At 49.4% G+C, this 15,630-nt stretch overlaps 1 protein-coding gene across 2 annotated transcripts in view; it reads right to left on the bottom strand.

The window, feature by feature from the left end:
* The window catches only part of GNG7 (G protein subunit gamma 7), a 79,000-nt gene that overhangs the window by 58,068 nt on the left and 5,302 nt on the right, over positions 1 to 15,630 (bottom strand). The window contains exon 2 of one of the 2 annotated variants that reach the window (XM_084276323.1): positions 3,907 to 3,981. The gene's annotated coding sequence lies outside the window, so the exon portion shown is untranslated. The remainder of the gene's footprint in view (positions 1 to 3,906; positions 3,982 to 15,630) is intronic. The other variant, XM_084276324.1, reaches the window with a different exon arrangement.

Here is a 15,630-nt window from a genome sequence, read left to right as displayed (position 1 = left end):
AGGACAGCTTAAGAATAGCAACAAAAAGAAAGTTTCTGCCTAAAAAAGAATAAAATAAATAAATCTTCCAGTCTTAGCAAATGCCTCCAGCTGTTACAAACAGATCAAACCAGCGACAATAAATGGCTTCACTCTAGGGATGCTTAGGTTTAACATAATTAGATTAGCTCAGGGCCTCTGCCAGGCCAATCAGCAACACAAGAAGTTCTTTCATGTTGCTGAGAGCCTCCTAAAAAATTGGAGGAATTTTAAAACGCACACCAACTTAACAACTGCTTGGAACAGGAAGAGGAGGTGAAAGAGTATCCAGCTGAAGCAGCAAGGGAGAATTCATGGCACTGTAAATACCACAGATGGGGTGCTGAGGTTTATCATTCTTCAAGTGCCATTATTGCTTTTAAATATTAGGAGGAGCAGCTGAGCGGTGGGAGGTCTGGCTACTGCCACAGGCTGTGCTGGTTCAGGAGCTGCTCCAGTAAAACATGTGCTACATGCAGCATCACAGAATCACCTGGGTTGGAAGAGACCTCCAAGATCATCGAATCACAGAATCACAGGGGTTGGAAGGGACCTTGAGAGACCATCAGGTCCAACCCCCTGCCAAAGCAGCTCCCCAGGACAGGTCACACAGGTCGGTGTCCAGACGGGGCTGGAATCTCTCCAGAGATGGAGACTCCACACCCCCTGGGCAGCCTGTCCCAGGGTTCCCTCACCCTCCCTGGGGAAAAGTTCTTCCTCATATTGGTGCAGAACTTCCTATGCTCTAACTATCAAGTCCAAGCACAGCCTGACCCTGCCTAGCCCACCTCCAGACCATGTCCCCAAGCACAACATCTAAGCACCTTTGAAATCTCCCCAGGGATGGTGACTCCACCACTGCCCTGGGCAGCCTGTTCCAGTGCTTCACAACCACTGCAGGAAAGAAATTCTTCATGGTATCCAATCTAAATCACCCCTGGGGCAGTTTGAAACCATTTCCTCTCATCCTTCTGCTTGTTACTTCAGAGAATGGACCGACCCCCACCTCTCTACACCCTCTCTGCAGGTGGTTGTAGAGAGGAGAAGGTCTCCCCCCAGCCTCCTTTTCTCAAGGCTACAAAGCCCCAGCTCCCTCAGCAGCTCCTCACAGGACTTGTGCTCCAGACCCTTCACCAGCTTTGCTGCCCTTCCCTGGACACACTCCAGCATCTCAACATCCTTCCTGTAGTGAGGGGCCCAAAACTGGACATAGCACTCAAGGTGCAACCTCTCCAGAGCTGAGCACAACAGAACAACCCCTGCCCTGCTCCTGCTGCTCACACCATCCCTCACACAGGCCAGGATGCCACTGGCCTTCCTGGCCACCAACACCCTCAGGTCCTTCTCCTCCAGGCAGCTCTCCAGCCGCTCTGCCCCAGGCCTGCAGCACTGCCTGGGGTTATTGTGACCAGAGTGCAGGACCCAGCCCTTGGCCCTGTTGAACCCCATGCAGCTGGGCTCTGCCCATCACTCCAACCTGCCCAGGTCCCTCTGCAGAGCCTTCCTGCCTTCCAGCAGATCCCCATCCCCACACAATTAGGTGTCACCTGCAGACAGCAACAGTCTGTTGACTTCAGATCACTAAAAACACCATACACACACAACTAGTGAGAAACCAGCACTGCATCCCTGCTAGCAATAAAGCACTCCCCAGGGGAGGATGCTCCTCCCAAATGGGTAAAGTTCACCTTGTTCTGCCACTATGGAAAACAAGGAGGGAAAGAAGAATCAATGTCCTGAGGAAGGATTTAGAGGCAAGGTTAATAGTTTGGGTTTTTAAATGAGGATGTTTCTCCTGGGACAGGTTTTTATCTCAAAGCAACCTCTGAGGTCATTTCAATGTGCTTTCATGTTACACAAGCGTCCCAGCTTCTAGAGGTTATCAAGCAATTTTATACAGTGAATTAATTTTAAAAAAAAGCCTTAATGAACCCTGGGAAACAGGGTGCTCTTGGTATATCAGTGATTACTAAGCCAAGGAAGCATCATTTCTGCAAGCTCTAAGTCACCAGGAAAGGTGCCTTCATATAACTTCAGGAACTGGGCAAGAATTGACAGGATGAAGAACTGCTGAATACCAGATAGGTGCTGCCAGAGTCCTGGCTGGCACAGGGAACTGCTGGTTATTTGCCACACAGAGCTGAATGGAACAGAAGGATGCATCAGGATGCACTGTCCCTGCATCAGGAGTAGGGAAGCAATCCTGCCCCTGTGCTCAGCAGCTGGAGTACTGTGTTCAGTTCTGAGCCCCTCACTGCAAGGACATGGAGATGGTTAGTGTGTCCAGGGGGTTGGAAGATAAGACTTATGAGGTGTAGCTGAAGGAGCTGAGATTGCTTAAGTCTGGAGAAAAGGAGACTGAGGGGAGAGAAGTGGCTCTTCTCCCTGGTAGCTAGTGACAGGACAAGGGTTTAAAAGCAGAGTAGATGCTAAGCTTGGTGACATGGTCTAGTGTTGGATCTAGTAGGGCTGGATAGATGGTTGGACTCAATCTTGAAGGTCTTTTCCAACCATAACCACTCTATGATTTTCTGATCCTATGAAAGGCTTCACAATCAGGTCCTGAAAACAGAAGCCCTATGTAGCAGTGCCACTTGTTCACAGGTCCTGCTGCAGAAACAGCTTAAAAGGGTTAAAAGGGGGGGGGGGGGGAAACATTTTAAAAAGCAAGCAGACTATGCAGGGGAGAGAAACACGCTTCCACACTTCAGCAAACCCCTGTCTCTCTAGAGAACAAAGATTTGCTTTGGAGATGGAGACTGGCATGAAGCATTTCCTGCTTGGAGGCCCAAGGCAAAATATCACAATTTAACAACCTCTGTTAAGTTTCCCTTTTGTTTCGTTTTTCTCCCCAATTCCTTGTGTTTCAAATTAAGTCTCCAGTTGACTCTGACTCACAGCAGAGCTCTACACTGACCCCACAAGCATCATTCCCCTCTTGGAGGAGACACCAAGTGCAAAAAGTAGGGCGAGGTGACGCAAGTGGGACAGAGAGGGGACATGTTTTTAGGAAACTGAGGCAAGAGGAAGTGCTGCTGTATCCCTGCCAGAGTCTGGGGAAAGGACCAGCAGCCACGTGATGCTACACAGCTCCCAGTACATTTGCTAATGAGTCTGCCAGTCAATTAGTCATTTCAAACTGTTTCAAGGACTTGAGATCACTCAGCAATCTGGAAACCGATGCTGATTCTCAGAAGATGAGCTGAAGCGTTGTGTGCCTGGCAGCTGAGGTGGTGAGGTCCAGGGACACAGTGCCCTCTCTTGGAGACTCCAAAAGCAGCCCCACAGAAGGATGCTGAAGACCAACGTGCTCCCAGCATCTCTTAAAAAAGTAATTTCTACCAGAGAGGCAAGAAGCAGCTCTGCCTGCACTCCCCTGCCCAGTACCTTGCTTTGGGGAAGGAAGCACCAGTGTCTTTTGGAAGAGCTGCTCTTAAGGTAGGTCAGCTTTAACTAATCTTGAAGGCATCTTTCTCTCATCCCATCACAACTTCCATCTTTTCACCTGGAATTGCATGGCAGGTGATGTATGGCCCAACTGTGTCTGTCCTGGAGAGGATTATGTGGTCTAAAGAGCAGTAATACTGTGAGATGGGAATCATCATCACAGAAAAAAACCCTAATTTGGGAAAACCATCCCAACTCACAGGCAACAGCTACATGTCAGCTTTCTGTGGGACCCTGGGGCAGATTCAGACACTTCAGGCCCTACCTGGGTCAGACTGTGTCTAAGGGGTCTCTGAGGGCGCCGCTGCTGTCACGTTCACACTGCTCACATCGTAAGATACCCCAGGTTTGGGGAGTCAGGGGTACAGAGACAGGGAAAACTGGCTGTGAGGCAGGAGGGGTGGTTGGGCTGGCAGTGGGTGTACTGCTGTGTGAACATACCTGGTCAGAGCGTTCACACCACCTTCTTCAGCACCACGGCAGACGCGCTCTCCGGCCTGAAAAAGCACAGCTCTGCTGGGAAAGGAAACAGAGAGTCTTCAGCTCTTGAGACATTCCCAAAGGGAATGCCTGCTGCTCTGAGCATCAGGCTTTGATCCCACCAGCTGAAGCACCTCACACCTTTTTTTTTCCCCCCCTCCCATCTACCCAAGGCAGATGTAGCAGCCATATGGCTACAAAGACCCTTTTTACACTGACACAGGCAGCTATTTTCTCCCCTGCCTGCAACCAGGCTAGACTGGGGTATTGCAGAACGACTTCAAGTCACCCGATAAGTGACGAGGGACACATCACGTGGATTCAGTGATTAACAGCATCACAGCTATGACAGTCGGCCAGCTTTGAGGCTGACTCCTGCCCTGGGGGAGGCACAGCACCTGCCTGTGCTCAGTGCAATTTCATATCTGAGTCTGAAGATGGCTCCATCAGCACAAGAGATGCCATCCCCTCACGCCTCCCTACGCACAAGAAATCATCATCATCATCATCATCACCACCACCACCAGGCACACAAAGAATGCTGAAATATTCTGAATGCTTAGTCAGCCATCACTCATGTTATTTGTCATATGCTGACAACAACGATGCTGGGAAGGCAAGGAGCCAGTGACATACACACATTATGTAGTTCTAAAGATCTAAGAGCGCGATACAGAAGCTGCAACAAAAGAAACTAGAGGAAAAATAGCTTGAGCAACTCAAGTCAAAGAGATAAAGAATGACAAAGACAGATTGAACTAAAGAAAGGGAAGAGGAAGGCATATCTGCAGCATTTCATTTTTTTTTTTGTTCCTCCTCACAATGATCAAATTAAAAAGCCCACACACTTAAATTAAGTACAAGTTAAAGGGGAGCTGGAAATACAGTCATTCAGAATCATTATTTAGCTTGGGAAAATTGCTGCATTATATTCCTTTGTCAAGGAGCAGATAATGGAATCTGCAAGAGAAAAATGTGGAATTTGGACCTGTCACACAAGAGCCAGAAAGAAACTGAGGAAATCGTGGGTATGGGTTCACCAAGCTCTGGCCCCATGAACACTGCCTGGCAGGACACAAGGGACAGTGACAGGGCACGAAAGGTTTCCCCCATGTCCTCATCACAGCTACAGCCAACTGTAATGCTACCCTTGCACACACAGCCCAACAGCTTTCAGACCCCAACAGTTTGGTGGGAAGGGAGAATTGTTGAGGTTTGGGGTTTTGGTGGTTTTTAACCACGTAATAAACCCCACAGCTTGGGAAGGGCACATGCCCAGGATGTGATTACAGAGCTGTGATTTACTAACGAGCCTTTCTTCAGGAACCTTCACCGTGTTTAATTTACACCTTTGAAAACACCTCTGATAAAACCCCAGCTCCACCAACGTCAGGCACAATTTGTCATTGACTTAAGGGTAAATATCCTCATGGGTTTGTGTTTACACTGCATTGTGTCCCAAGGTCCGGCTAGGACTTTGGTATTTAATTCACGGTGACAGGCAGTCACCTCAGCATTTCCAGCAGCCAGCCAAGCCCCGCAGACAGACAGACAGCTACCAAGACTCCCAAAGCCTCAGCCCCTCGATGAAACCAACCCTCTCTCTAGCTCTTTGAAGAATCACAGAATCCCCAGGTTGGAAAAGACCTTTAAGATCGAGCCCAACCGTTCCCATCCTGTGCTAAACCAGACCCCTGAGCACCTCATCTCCCCGTCGGTTAAACACACCCAGGGTTGGTGACTCAGCCCCTCCCTGGGCAGCCTGTTCCAGGCCCTGACAACTCTTTCAGTGAAGAACTTCTCCCTCCCATCTGCTCTGCCCCTGCCCTGGGGCAGCTTGAGCCCATTGCCCCTTGTCCCATCTCCTGTCCCCTGGCTGAAGAGACCATCGCCCACCTCTCTGCACCCTCCTGGCAGGGCAGTGGAGGTGGGGAGAAGGTCTCCCCTCAGCCTCCTCTTCTCCAGGCTGAACACCCCCAGCTCCCTCAGCTGCTCCTCAGAGGATTTGCCCTCCAGCCTTTTCCCCAGCCTGGTTGCCCTAGAGAAACACCCAGTTCACACCAGAACATTAAACGGAAGAAAGCACAAAGGGAACAGACAACACAAACGTTATTTTAGGTGAAGCTTTTGCAAACTTGGGTTTCCTTTAAGGTGCAAGAAAAGCCAATCAGTTAACTATGCCCAGTGCTGGAAGGGGCCACAGGGCAATAACCAGGCTGGCTGCTGGTGCTTGGCATGTTTTCATGGCAACAGCGCTAAAAACAGATGCTGCGAGCTCTGCGAGGGCAAGGAGCTGCATAGCTTGTTTCTAGAGGGAACTGTTTCATGTCTAATCATTAACAGTAAAAGCACCCCAGATAAAAGTCAGCTAACGACAGACTCAAGCAGCGACGCGTTTCAAGTCAGAGTCACTCCAGTCACCAGGAAGCGCGGGGTGTTTGCTTGTTCCTGTGACGGCTTCACCGCCGTTTCCCCTGCGGAGGGTTCAGCTTTGCAGGGGAACAATATAAATTAGAAGGAGTCATTTATTTTGTTCTTCCAGCCTCTCTCATCTGAACAGCCAGAGCATTCGTTTCGGCAGGCTGAAGGCAGCGAGACCAGACGTGCTCACGCGCATCAGGGCGCTGGGAGCTGCCGCTGCCATTGCAGATGGGAAGCGGTGGCGGCGGCAGCTCGCCTGCCACAGGGACTGTGGGGTGAACACAGCCTGAAAGGTGCAATTTTAAAATGTGCTAACCCCAGGCTTTGCCTGGTAAGGTTGTGAGGGCAAACCAACCCCAACATGCACGTGCAGGACCCTGTTCCGTGATACATCGGCACATGTGGGAATGTCCTAAGAGCCTGAGACAGAACCAGAGCTGCACTAACCACAGGCTGCCTGGGCAGCACGCCTTCCCTGTGGAAGAGATGCTGGAGATCCCAGGCAGAGTCACAGCATCCCAGCTGTGCATCAGCACCAGTCCCCTACCCTCAACTTCAGAGCATCATCAGCTGCTGTGGCTCTGAGCTGGCTGCCCAACACGGGCACAGCTAAGATAAGATGTGAAATGCCAAGTCCTCTTACCCTTCCAAGAAACCTACTGCATTAAGACACCCATTAGACTCACTCCAGCCCACAAGGCATTGATATCTACCAGCCTGCATACTGGAACAGAGCAGCATTTAGTCCCTTTTGCATCAACCCTACTCTTGGGGCTAAAATCCAGAGAAAACAAGCAGCTGAGGAGTTTTGCTCTTGAAGAGGCACAAGGGGCCCAGACCCTCTGTCTGGGAGGGGTGCCTGACTCCAGGCCCTTCCCAAGGAAGCCTCCAAAATTGCAGCTCTAAGGGGAACAGGGGAAGTTGCTGACACCTGCATCACCCTCCTAAAACATATCAAGTACTCCTCTCACTTCACCCCTGCCAAAAAAAACCCCAACAATGTGCTAAAACAGACCTAGTGTTCAAAGACAGGTTCTGAACAAATTTAAGTGTAAAAAAAAAAAAAAGGGTCCAAAAGACTATGAAAAAGGCAGGAGCACGTCAGCAAACTTATCTGCCTTCACTTCCTGAAGCTGAAACACAGCTCTGCCTGTCACACAGTAACTCCAGGGCCTGTTCCCAGCTGTGAGTGTGCTGCCCTCTGCCCAAAGATGCTTCCACAGAACCCAGCATCTCCCGGGGCCACACAGGACTCACTGCCTTTCCAGAGACCCAAGGACAAAGCTCATGGCAAAGCAGCATCCCTGCTCAGCTCAGCTGCAGCAGTGGATGACCAGACAACGCTGCTTTCAACCCACAGCTCCACACCCTGAAATAGTAAGAAAAATTCATTGGGATTAAGAGATGGCAAGAAAAAACCTCAACCCAACACCTCAACTGCCTCATTACAATCATGTTGCTGCTCCTAAAAATCCAAGAACCAGGGAAACTCTGGAAACCTGTTGTCCCAAAGACAGCATCACTACTGCTCTGCCTTTGTACCCACCAGCCACGTCACCCTCAAAGCCAAAACTGTACAGACACAGAGGGTCTCTGTGAGCCTGCCAAGTGTGTTGCAAAGTAAACCACTGCCCAGTCACTGGGATTAACAAAAATCATCCTAACCTGTGTCCCCCATGACAGGCCAGCTCTGGCAGGAGCTCTGAGCAAAGCTCCTTCCACAGGGTATGGTTCACATCACAGCAGGAGCCCACAACTCCCTGAGAGCCAAGCTGACTTCTGGCCATGTAATTTCAACTCTCAGCACTGCTGTCCCCACTCAGACCAGTTAATGAAGCCTGAATTGCAGGAACAAACCTCCTAAGAGCAGAGCAGCCACCGCTATTGGTAGGGAACTGAAGAAGAAAACCCACTCCTAATGAGATCTGTTTCAGTGTCACCAAAGCAAACTAATAATATTTATAGAAATGGATTAGAGCTGAATCTTCTGTGAATCTGGCCCTGCAGAGAAAGGAGCAAACCCCATCCACGGAGAGGTACTTGCCAGCTCTTGGTGCAAGGGTGAAAGAGGTGACCAATTTATGAGCTCTCACTTAGGGATCCATCCTTTCCTAGCACATTTATACAGCTCATAAAGCCTTGAGAAAGAGCACTTGGCGACAGCTCTGCAGCAAGCTCGCTGCTCCCCAAGTTCTTCATCAGGCTCATTTCCTATGGGCTAAGGGAAACACACACAGGCATCAGGGATGTGTATTAGCTCATGGAAGGGGTTCACCTGCTCCTTAACTTTCTGCTCCAACAACTAGTTCCTCTAAATTAGGATACTAACAAGAAAAACACCATTACCCTGGAAGGAAGGTATCCGAAGCAAGAGCACTGTCAACTTCCAGCATCTCCTATTTGGTTTTGATAAAATTAAGCACTCCTTGTGAAAATGGGCTTTTTGCTTTAAATGTCTGGCTTTGAAGGAAGGGGAATTTACAGTGCAGTATCATTCACAGCAAGCAAGCAGCCAAGAAGATGGAAACACCAAGCCAACACAGAGCCCTTTTGCAGTAATTAAAAAAGGAAATACTGCATTTGATTAATTTTTTTTACCTTGTATGCACTTCAAAAAAATAAATCAAGTCACATTTGGATGACTTGGCCACAGAAACAATCTGCATTGCTCTCTGCCTGGAGGTCCAAAACCTGATCCACGGGCACCGGCGCTTGGGTTCGCTCCGTACAATCAGTCCCTGCAGGGATCTGAACCCCTAATTACAGCCTATGCCAGCAGCCTGCACGTGGAAAATGTGAAGGAGGAGGGGGTTTTTTTATGCAGGGGACAAGAGTTTCAAGGGCAACATGATTAAATCAAGGGAAAACGGTGAGATGCAGAAGGCTAGCAGATTGAGGAAGCTCTTAAAAAAACAGCTGCGGCAAAGACTCTCTGGTTTCAAAAACCATGGGAGAAACACCTGCACATGGGAGAACTTTGAACCTGAAATGCCTCAGGAGCACTCACCGAAATCCTCGTGGTTAAAGACTCAGAAAAACACTGAACTTTCTTAGTTCCAGCAGTGGCAACCCTCGTGGTGCCAGCCTGCAGCCCCTCCCTGGGCCCAGCTCGCTAATGACTTTCCTACACCAGCAGCAGTTAGTTTTGTTAAGCCTCAAACAAGATTTCCTGTCCCTCCACCAACCTTCCCCAAGTGCTTTTCCTGAGCCCAGACACATTCAGATCTTCCCCAAGCTTGCAGAATTTTCCTCTGTAAATTAAGGAGCAGCAGCTATTTAAGGGGGGACGGGTGTGTGTGTGTGTTTGCCTGCAGAGAAATCATATTGCACCTGCAAACCAGCAGCCTATGGAGTTACTACCCAAACAACCTCTCCAGGCTGTTACTTACTGAAGAGAGTAGGAAGTGGTTACTCTCTCGAGCTACAGCTAAACCACAGCAACTTTTAGGGGTTTATTTTTTTAAGTCTTTCCCCCCCCTCCTTCATGCAGCACGGAGGGAGCGCGGCAGCGGCGCACAAAGGAGATGTGCACAATACATCTCCTCTGTTGGTTGACAACCCTCTGCTATTTTGGGAATGCTCATCTGCAGGTGGAATTGGATTTACATTCCCATGACTGACAACACAACTCGCTCCACTCTGCTCCAGCCCAGCCTATGGCAGCTGCTGCTATTTTGAGCGCTTCGCCTCTCCAGCGCTGCTGAACAATATCCCAGATAACAGGAGAACAGCATTTTCCACACCTCTTTTAATAATAAGATGGGTTTTTTTAAAAGTCTTGCAAGTGGTGAAGACCCCTCTCCACCGTGGTCTAAACAGGCTCTTCTGATACACAGCCTGTGGAGTCGCTGAGAATATTAACTGGAACGGGCAAAACAGTCTTACTGGGCTACCACAAAGTTGTTCTTCCTCAGCAAGCAGGGAAGCATCTGTTAGAATCACAGAATCACCTGGGTTGGAAGAGGCCTCCAAGATCATTGAGTCCAAGCACAGCCTGACCCTGCCTAGCCCACCTCCAGACCATGTACACAAGCACAACATCTAAGCACCTCTGAAATCTCTCCAGGGATGGTGACTCCACCACTGCCCTGGGCAGCCTGTTCCAGTGCTTCACAACCACTGCAGGAAAGAAATTCTTCCTGGTATCCAATCTAAATCACCCCTGGGGCAGTTTGAAACCATTTCCTCACATCCTACTGCTTGTTACTTCAGAGAATGGACAGACCCCCACCTCTCTACACCCTCTCTGCAGGTGGTTGTAGAGAGGAGAAGGTCTCCCCTCAGCCTCCTTTTCTCAAGGCTACAAAGCCCCAGCTCCCTCAGCAGCTCCTCACAGGACTTGTGCTCCAGAACCTTCACCAGCTTTGTTGCCCTTCCCTGGACACACTCCAGCATCTCAACATCCTTCCTGTAGTAAGGGGCCCAAAACTGGACACAGCACTCAAGGTGCAGCCTCTCCAGAGCTGAGCACAACAGAACAACCCCTGCCCTGCTCCTGCTGCTCACGCCTGGGGTTATTGTGACCAGAGTGCAGGACCCGGCTCTTGGCCCTGTTGAACCCCATGCTGCTGGGCTCTGCCCATTGCTCCAGCCTGTCCAGGTGCCTCTGCAGTTCCCTCTCTGCAGAGAAAAGCCTTACCTTCTTGGCAACAGGCTGGCAAGGTAATCCTTCAAAAGTCATAGCTGCAGCCAGACTATGCTGGAATCAGCCCCAGAAATGTCCGTAAACCAGAAAAAAATGGACAAGTGTGATTTGACATTAAAGCTGGGTCAGTATCAGAGGTGTCCCTAACAAAACTACTAAATCTAGAGCATGTAATTTTGTTTTTCACACACACACACACACTGCAAATACTTTTCAAACATGTGCAGAAAGAGCAGGTTGGGTTCAGGCAGCTTCGGAAACACAAGAGTTAACTGTTCCTTTGGAGTCTCCAGCAGTGTCAACCTAGATCCCCAGGAAGAAAAGCCGAGGGTGGGATAATAAGGCAAAGAATGTTAACCATCTAATTAGCAACCAGAAAAAAAGGAATTTTGTGATCAGTCAGAAGCACCAACTTCTTTAAGCTTCACACTGACCTGTGCAAGGCTAGAGCTCCTCTCAGTCACTCAGCCTACGGCCCCTAACACACCGAGCCTCTCAGATTGCTACAGGCAGCCAGCTCTGCCAAACGAAGGGCTGAGCTGGACGATGGACCAGAAGGTCTGAAATCAGAGCAGTTCAGCTTCTCCCCTGCACCAGCTGAAAATGCTCTCAGGATCCCGACTTTCCACTGCAATTACCCACAAAAGCTGTCTCAGGTCAGCGATTGTTTCAGCCTTCAGAAGCGCGCGTCTTCCACGATGCCTCTGACGAACAATGCCTGGCCAAATTAAATTCCAGTCAAGTCCTCAGCAGCTGCAGCTCATATGCACAGGATTTTTTAACTAACATTCTAGAGCAAGCCCTTCCTTGTCCTCCATAAGCTAAATTGCTTGTGCCCCATAGGGCTGTTAGAAAATAATTACTTCTCTAAACCCACAGGCTACTCTTCCAAAGTAGGTGTGCCCCATGACTAATATCTGGCAACCAACCAGTTCCATCTACATTGGTATTCCATGAGCACAGAGCTACTGCTGTCACTTGCAACAGCTCCTGTTATATCTGCCCTAACAAAAGCAAAATCCTGGGGTTTTTCCCCTACCCTGGTGTCCTATGTTAAAAACACTGCCTGTGCTTCTGCCAGGGTCTTTACAAAGTGTATCTGCTCTTTATCATATGCACAGACAGGTCAGTCTTTAAAGTAAATGCTTTGAGCTCAACAAGTTTCTACAAGGGACCGTTGCATCATGTATTTGAGACCAACAAATCACCAGGGTGTTGCACCTCTGCAGTGTAAATCAGCAGCAAACATGGGATTTTGTTGCCTTTCCCAGCCAGCGCCTTCAGAGCACAGGGTGGGATTTACACTTTAACACTCATAGAATAGTCTGCAGACTCACTAAAAGGGAATTGGGGAAACCCCCCCGTTGCTCCTGCAGCTCTTCCTGGGGATGTGCTGTCTACAGCTCGCTTCCCAACACAACCAGCACCATGGCACCAGGACATGAATTCATTCAAAGGAGCAGGGAATGCACAGTACAGCCTGGAGCAGCTCTTCCAGCCAGATCCCGAAACGCTGGGAGCCAAACTCAGTAAAAGAGGCTGCAGGAGGAACTTGAGAGATGGAAAGATAACCTGAGCTCCATCAGAAGAGGAGTGGCCAGCAGAGACAGGGAGGGGATTATCCCTCTCTACTCTGCCCTGGAGTCCTGTGTCCAGCTCTGGGGCCCGCAATACAAGAAGGATGTGGAACTGTTGGAGAGGGTTCAGAGGAGCCACAAAGATGCTCAGAGGGCTGGAGCACCTGCCCTACAAAGAGAGGCTGAGGGAGCTGGGCTTGTTCAGCCTGGAGAAGAGAAGGCTGTGGGGGGACCTCATTGCAGCCTCCCAGTCCCTGGAGGGAGCAGAGAAACAGGAGGGGAATCAACTTTTTAGAAGGGTAGACACTGGCAGGACAAGGGGGATGGATTAAAACTAAAGGAAGGTTTAGATTAGATCTTAGGGGGAAGTTCTTTCCAGAGAGAGTGGTAAGGTTCTGGAACAGTCTGGCCAGAGTGGGGGTGGGTGCCCCATCCCTGGGGGTGTTCAAGACCAGGTTGGATGGGGCCCTGGGCAAACTTGTGTAGCTCCAGGCCTGGAGGTTGGTGTCCCTGCCTGTGGCAGGGGGGTTGGAGCTCTGTGATCCTTGGGGTCCCTTCCAACCCAGACCAGGCTGGGATTCTATAATTCTATGATAACCACATTCACACTGCTGACTGTGCCTGAACATCTGAGGATGCCTGAATCTTCAGTTTCTGTCCTGAGAGACTGGCACACTGCATGCTCCCAAACCAAACACACCAGCTCCGAGCCGACAGACACCTGCATTCTGGAAAACAAACGGTTCTGGAAACCATTGGTAGGCAAAGCAGCACAGGGATAAATTGTGAGAAAGGCACAATGAGAGGTCAGTTTATCCCCAAGTATCAATCCCCAGGGCCTGTGTGTAACAAAAACCCAGCCAGTCTCCACACTGACCAGCATCAAGCCCCATCCTACCTGCAGTTATCTTCCCCTGACTCGAGACAGCGGGGAGAGCACGAGGTGAAGGGTTCTCTTTCTGTGCATGTTCCCTGTGGTTTTCTTTCACCAACAAACACTGAAGAAATGAACAAAACCAGCCAGCAAAGCTCAGCACAGCAATTCCCTGACCACGTGAAAAAACACCTTAAAGACCATCAGCATCTGAATTTCCAGTGTCACACAGTTTCACCTCCAAACTTCACTCCATTCTTAGCCTCTCTCAACCACTAGATAATATTTCTTTACTTTAGCACCTTCTTCTCACCCTTCCTTGCTTTCAAAACTGATACCTTCAAAAATCTCACACAGAGATTGGGATTTACTGAATATTTATCCCCCCATTTCTAGGCTGGAGGCAGGAGGTGTGTTCTGCTTCCATTTACCAGCTTTAACACTTCCTTTCCAAAAAAACCACCCCAACCAAACCAACCCTCATTTTATATCCTTCCAGACAACCAGCACTTGCTTTTGCTTCAAGAGCTACCAGTCAGCATCTTAGGAGGATGGAAGGCAAGAGGTCAAGATCAACACCACAACACCAGACGGTTTAATTAGCTGCAATTAAACCTCAACACCAGCTCTCCACTGGAGCCACCGCCAGCGGTCACAACACTCATGGGTGAGAGGAAAAATTGGTTTCCCTGCTTTCCCCCCACACACACACCCTGGGATGCATGATGTTCCTGGAAAACAATGCCAGCCCTTCCACTGGGAAAGGCTTTACCTGGAGCTATCTGCTCAGACACCTGGCACCACTGATCGCGTGTGCCAGAGCATCCACTGTAAGATTACACTTGTCAACTTGATTCCAAAGTTAGAAGCAAAATGGTCATTTTCTTTTTAAAAAAAAAAAAAAAAAGGAAAAGAAAGAGAGCCTCTCAGGTCATTTGGGTTGGGTTTCCCCACATACACACACACACCCCCCCCAACAGAAAAGTCACATTGTAACTTTAAACTCACAACATTCGCACTTGGGAATTTTATGGTCATTCCTAGTGACTAGATGTAAAGAGAAGCCATGAGACATCGTGATGTTTTGGGGGATGATCTGCTGGAGAAGAGCTCTTTGGAGAAGGACCTGGGGGTCCTGACTGATGACAGGCTGGCCATGAGCCAACAGTGTGTCCCAGTGCTATGAGAGCCAATGGGATCCTGGGGGGCATCAGGAGGAGTGTGGGCAGCAGGTCACAGGAGGGGATCCTCCTGCTCTGCTCTGGTCATGCCCCACCTGGAGTGTTGTGTCCAGTGCTGGGCTCCCTGGGGTAAGAGAGACAGGGATCTCCTGGAGAGAGTCCAGAGGAGGCTACAGAGATGATTAAGGGCCTGGAGCATCTCCCCTGTGAGGAAAGGCTGAGTGAGCTGGGGCTGTTCAGCCTGGAGAAAAGAAGACTAAGGGGGGACCTTATGAATGTTTATCAATATCTTCAGTATGGGATGCAGGGGGAATGGGCAGCCCCTTTTCAGTGTCTGTGGGGATAGGACAAGGGGCAATGGCTGCAAGTTGGAGCACAGGGAGTTCCACACCAACATGGGGAAGAACTTTTCCCTAGTGAGGATGAGGGAGCCCTGGGACAGGCTGCCCAGGGGGTGTGGAGTCTCCATCTCTGGAGAGATTCCAGCCCCGTCTGGACACCAACCTGTGTGACCTGTCCCAGGGAGCTGCTCTGGCAGGGGGGTTGGACCCGATGATCTCTCAAGGCCCCTTCCAACCCCTGTGATTCTATGAATCTATGATTTATTAAGCATAAACACAGATCCTTTGCCAGCAAAATAAAAAGTCACCCTAAGACTGGAGGAAATGAGAATAACCACGACCACAGCAAGAATAACCTCCTGAAAGCTGTTGCAGCAGCATTGTACAGAGAGAAACTCTTTGGCAGTTTCAGAACTGCAGCAGAAAAATCTGAGGACAAGCTGTGAAGGGTTAAAACACACAAGAAACATTTAGACCTTGTACATTTTTTCCACAAGCAGATGAGGCAGAAATGGACAAAAAGCCTTCAGGGCCCCAAAATAAATAAAAACAACCCACCCAACCTATTCTATATGTTTAAAAATAGATTTATTTCTTTCTGAAGGGGAGAAGTTTAAAAAAAAAAAGAAAAAAAAAAAGGAAAGAG

Source organism: Gallinula chloropus (assembly GCF_964237585.1).
Source record: "Gallinula chloropus genome assembly, chromosome: 28".
NCBI lineage: Eukaryota > Metazoa > Chordata > Aves > Gruiformes > Rallidae > Gallinula > Gallinula chloropus.
This window is presented reverse-complemented; position numbering and strand designations above follow the sequence as displayed.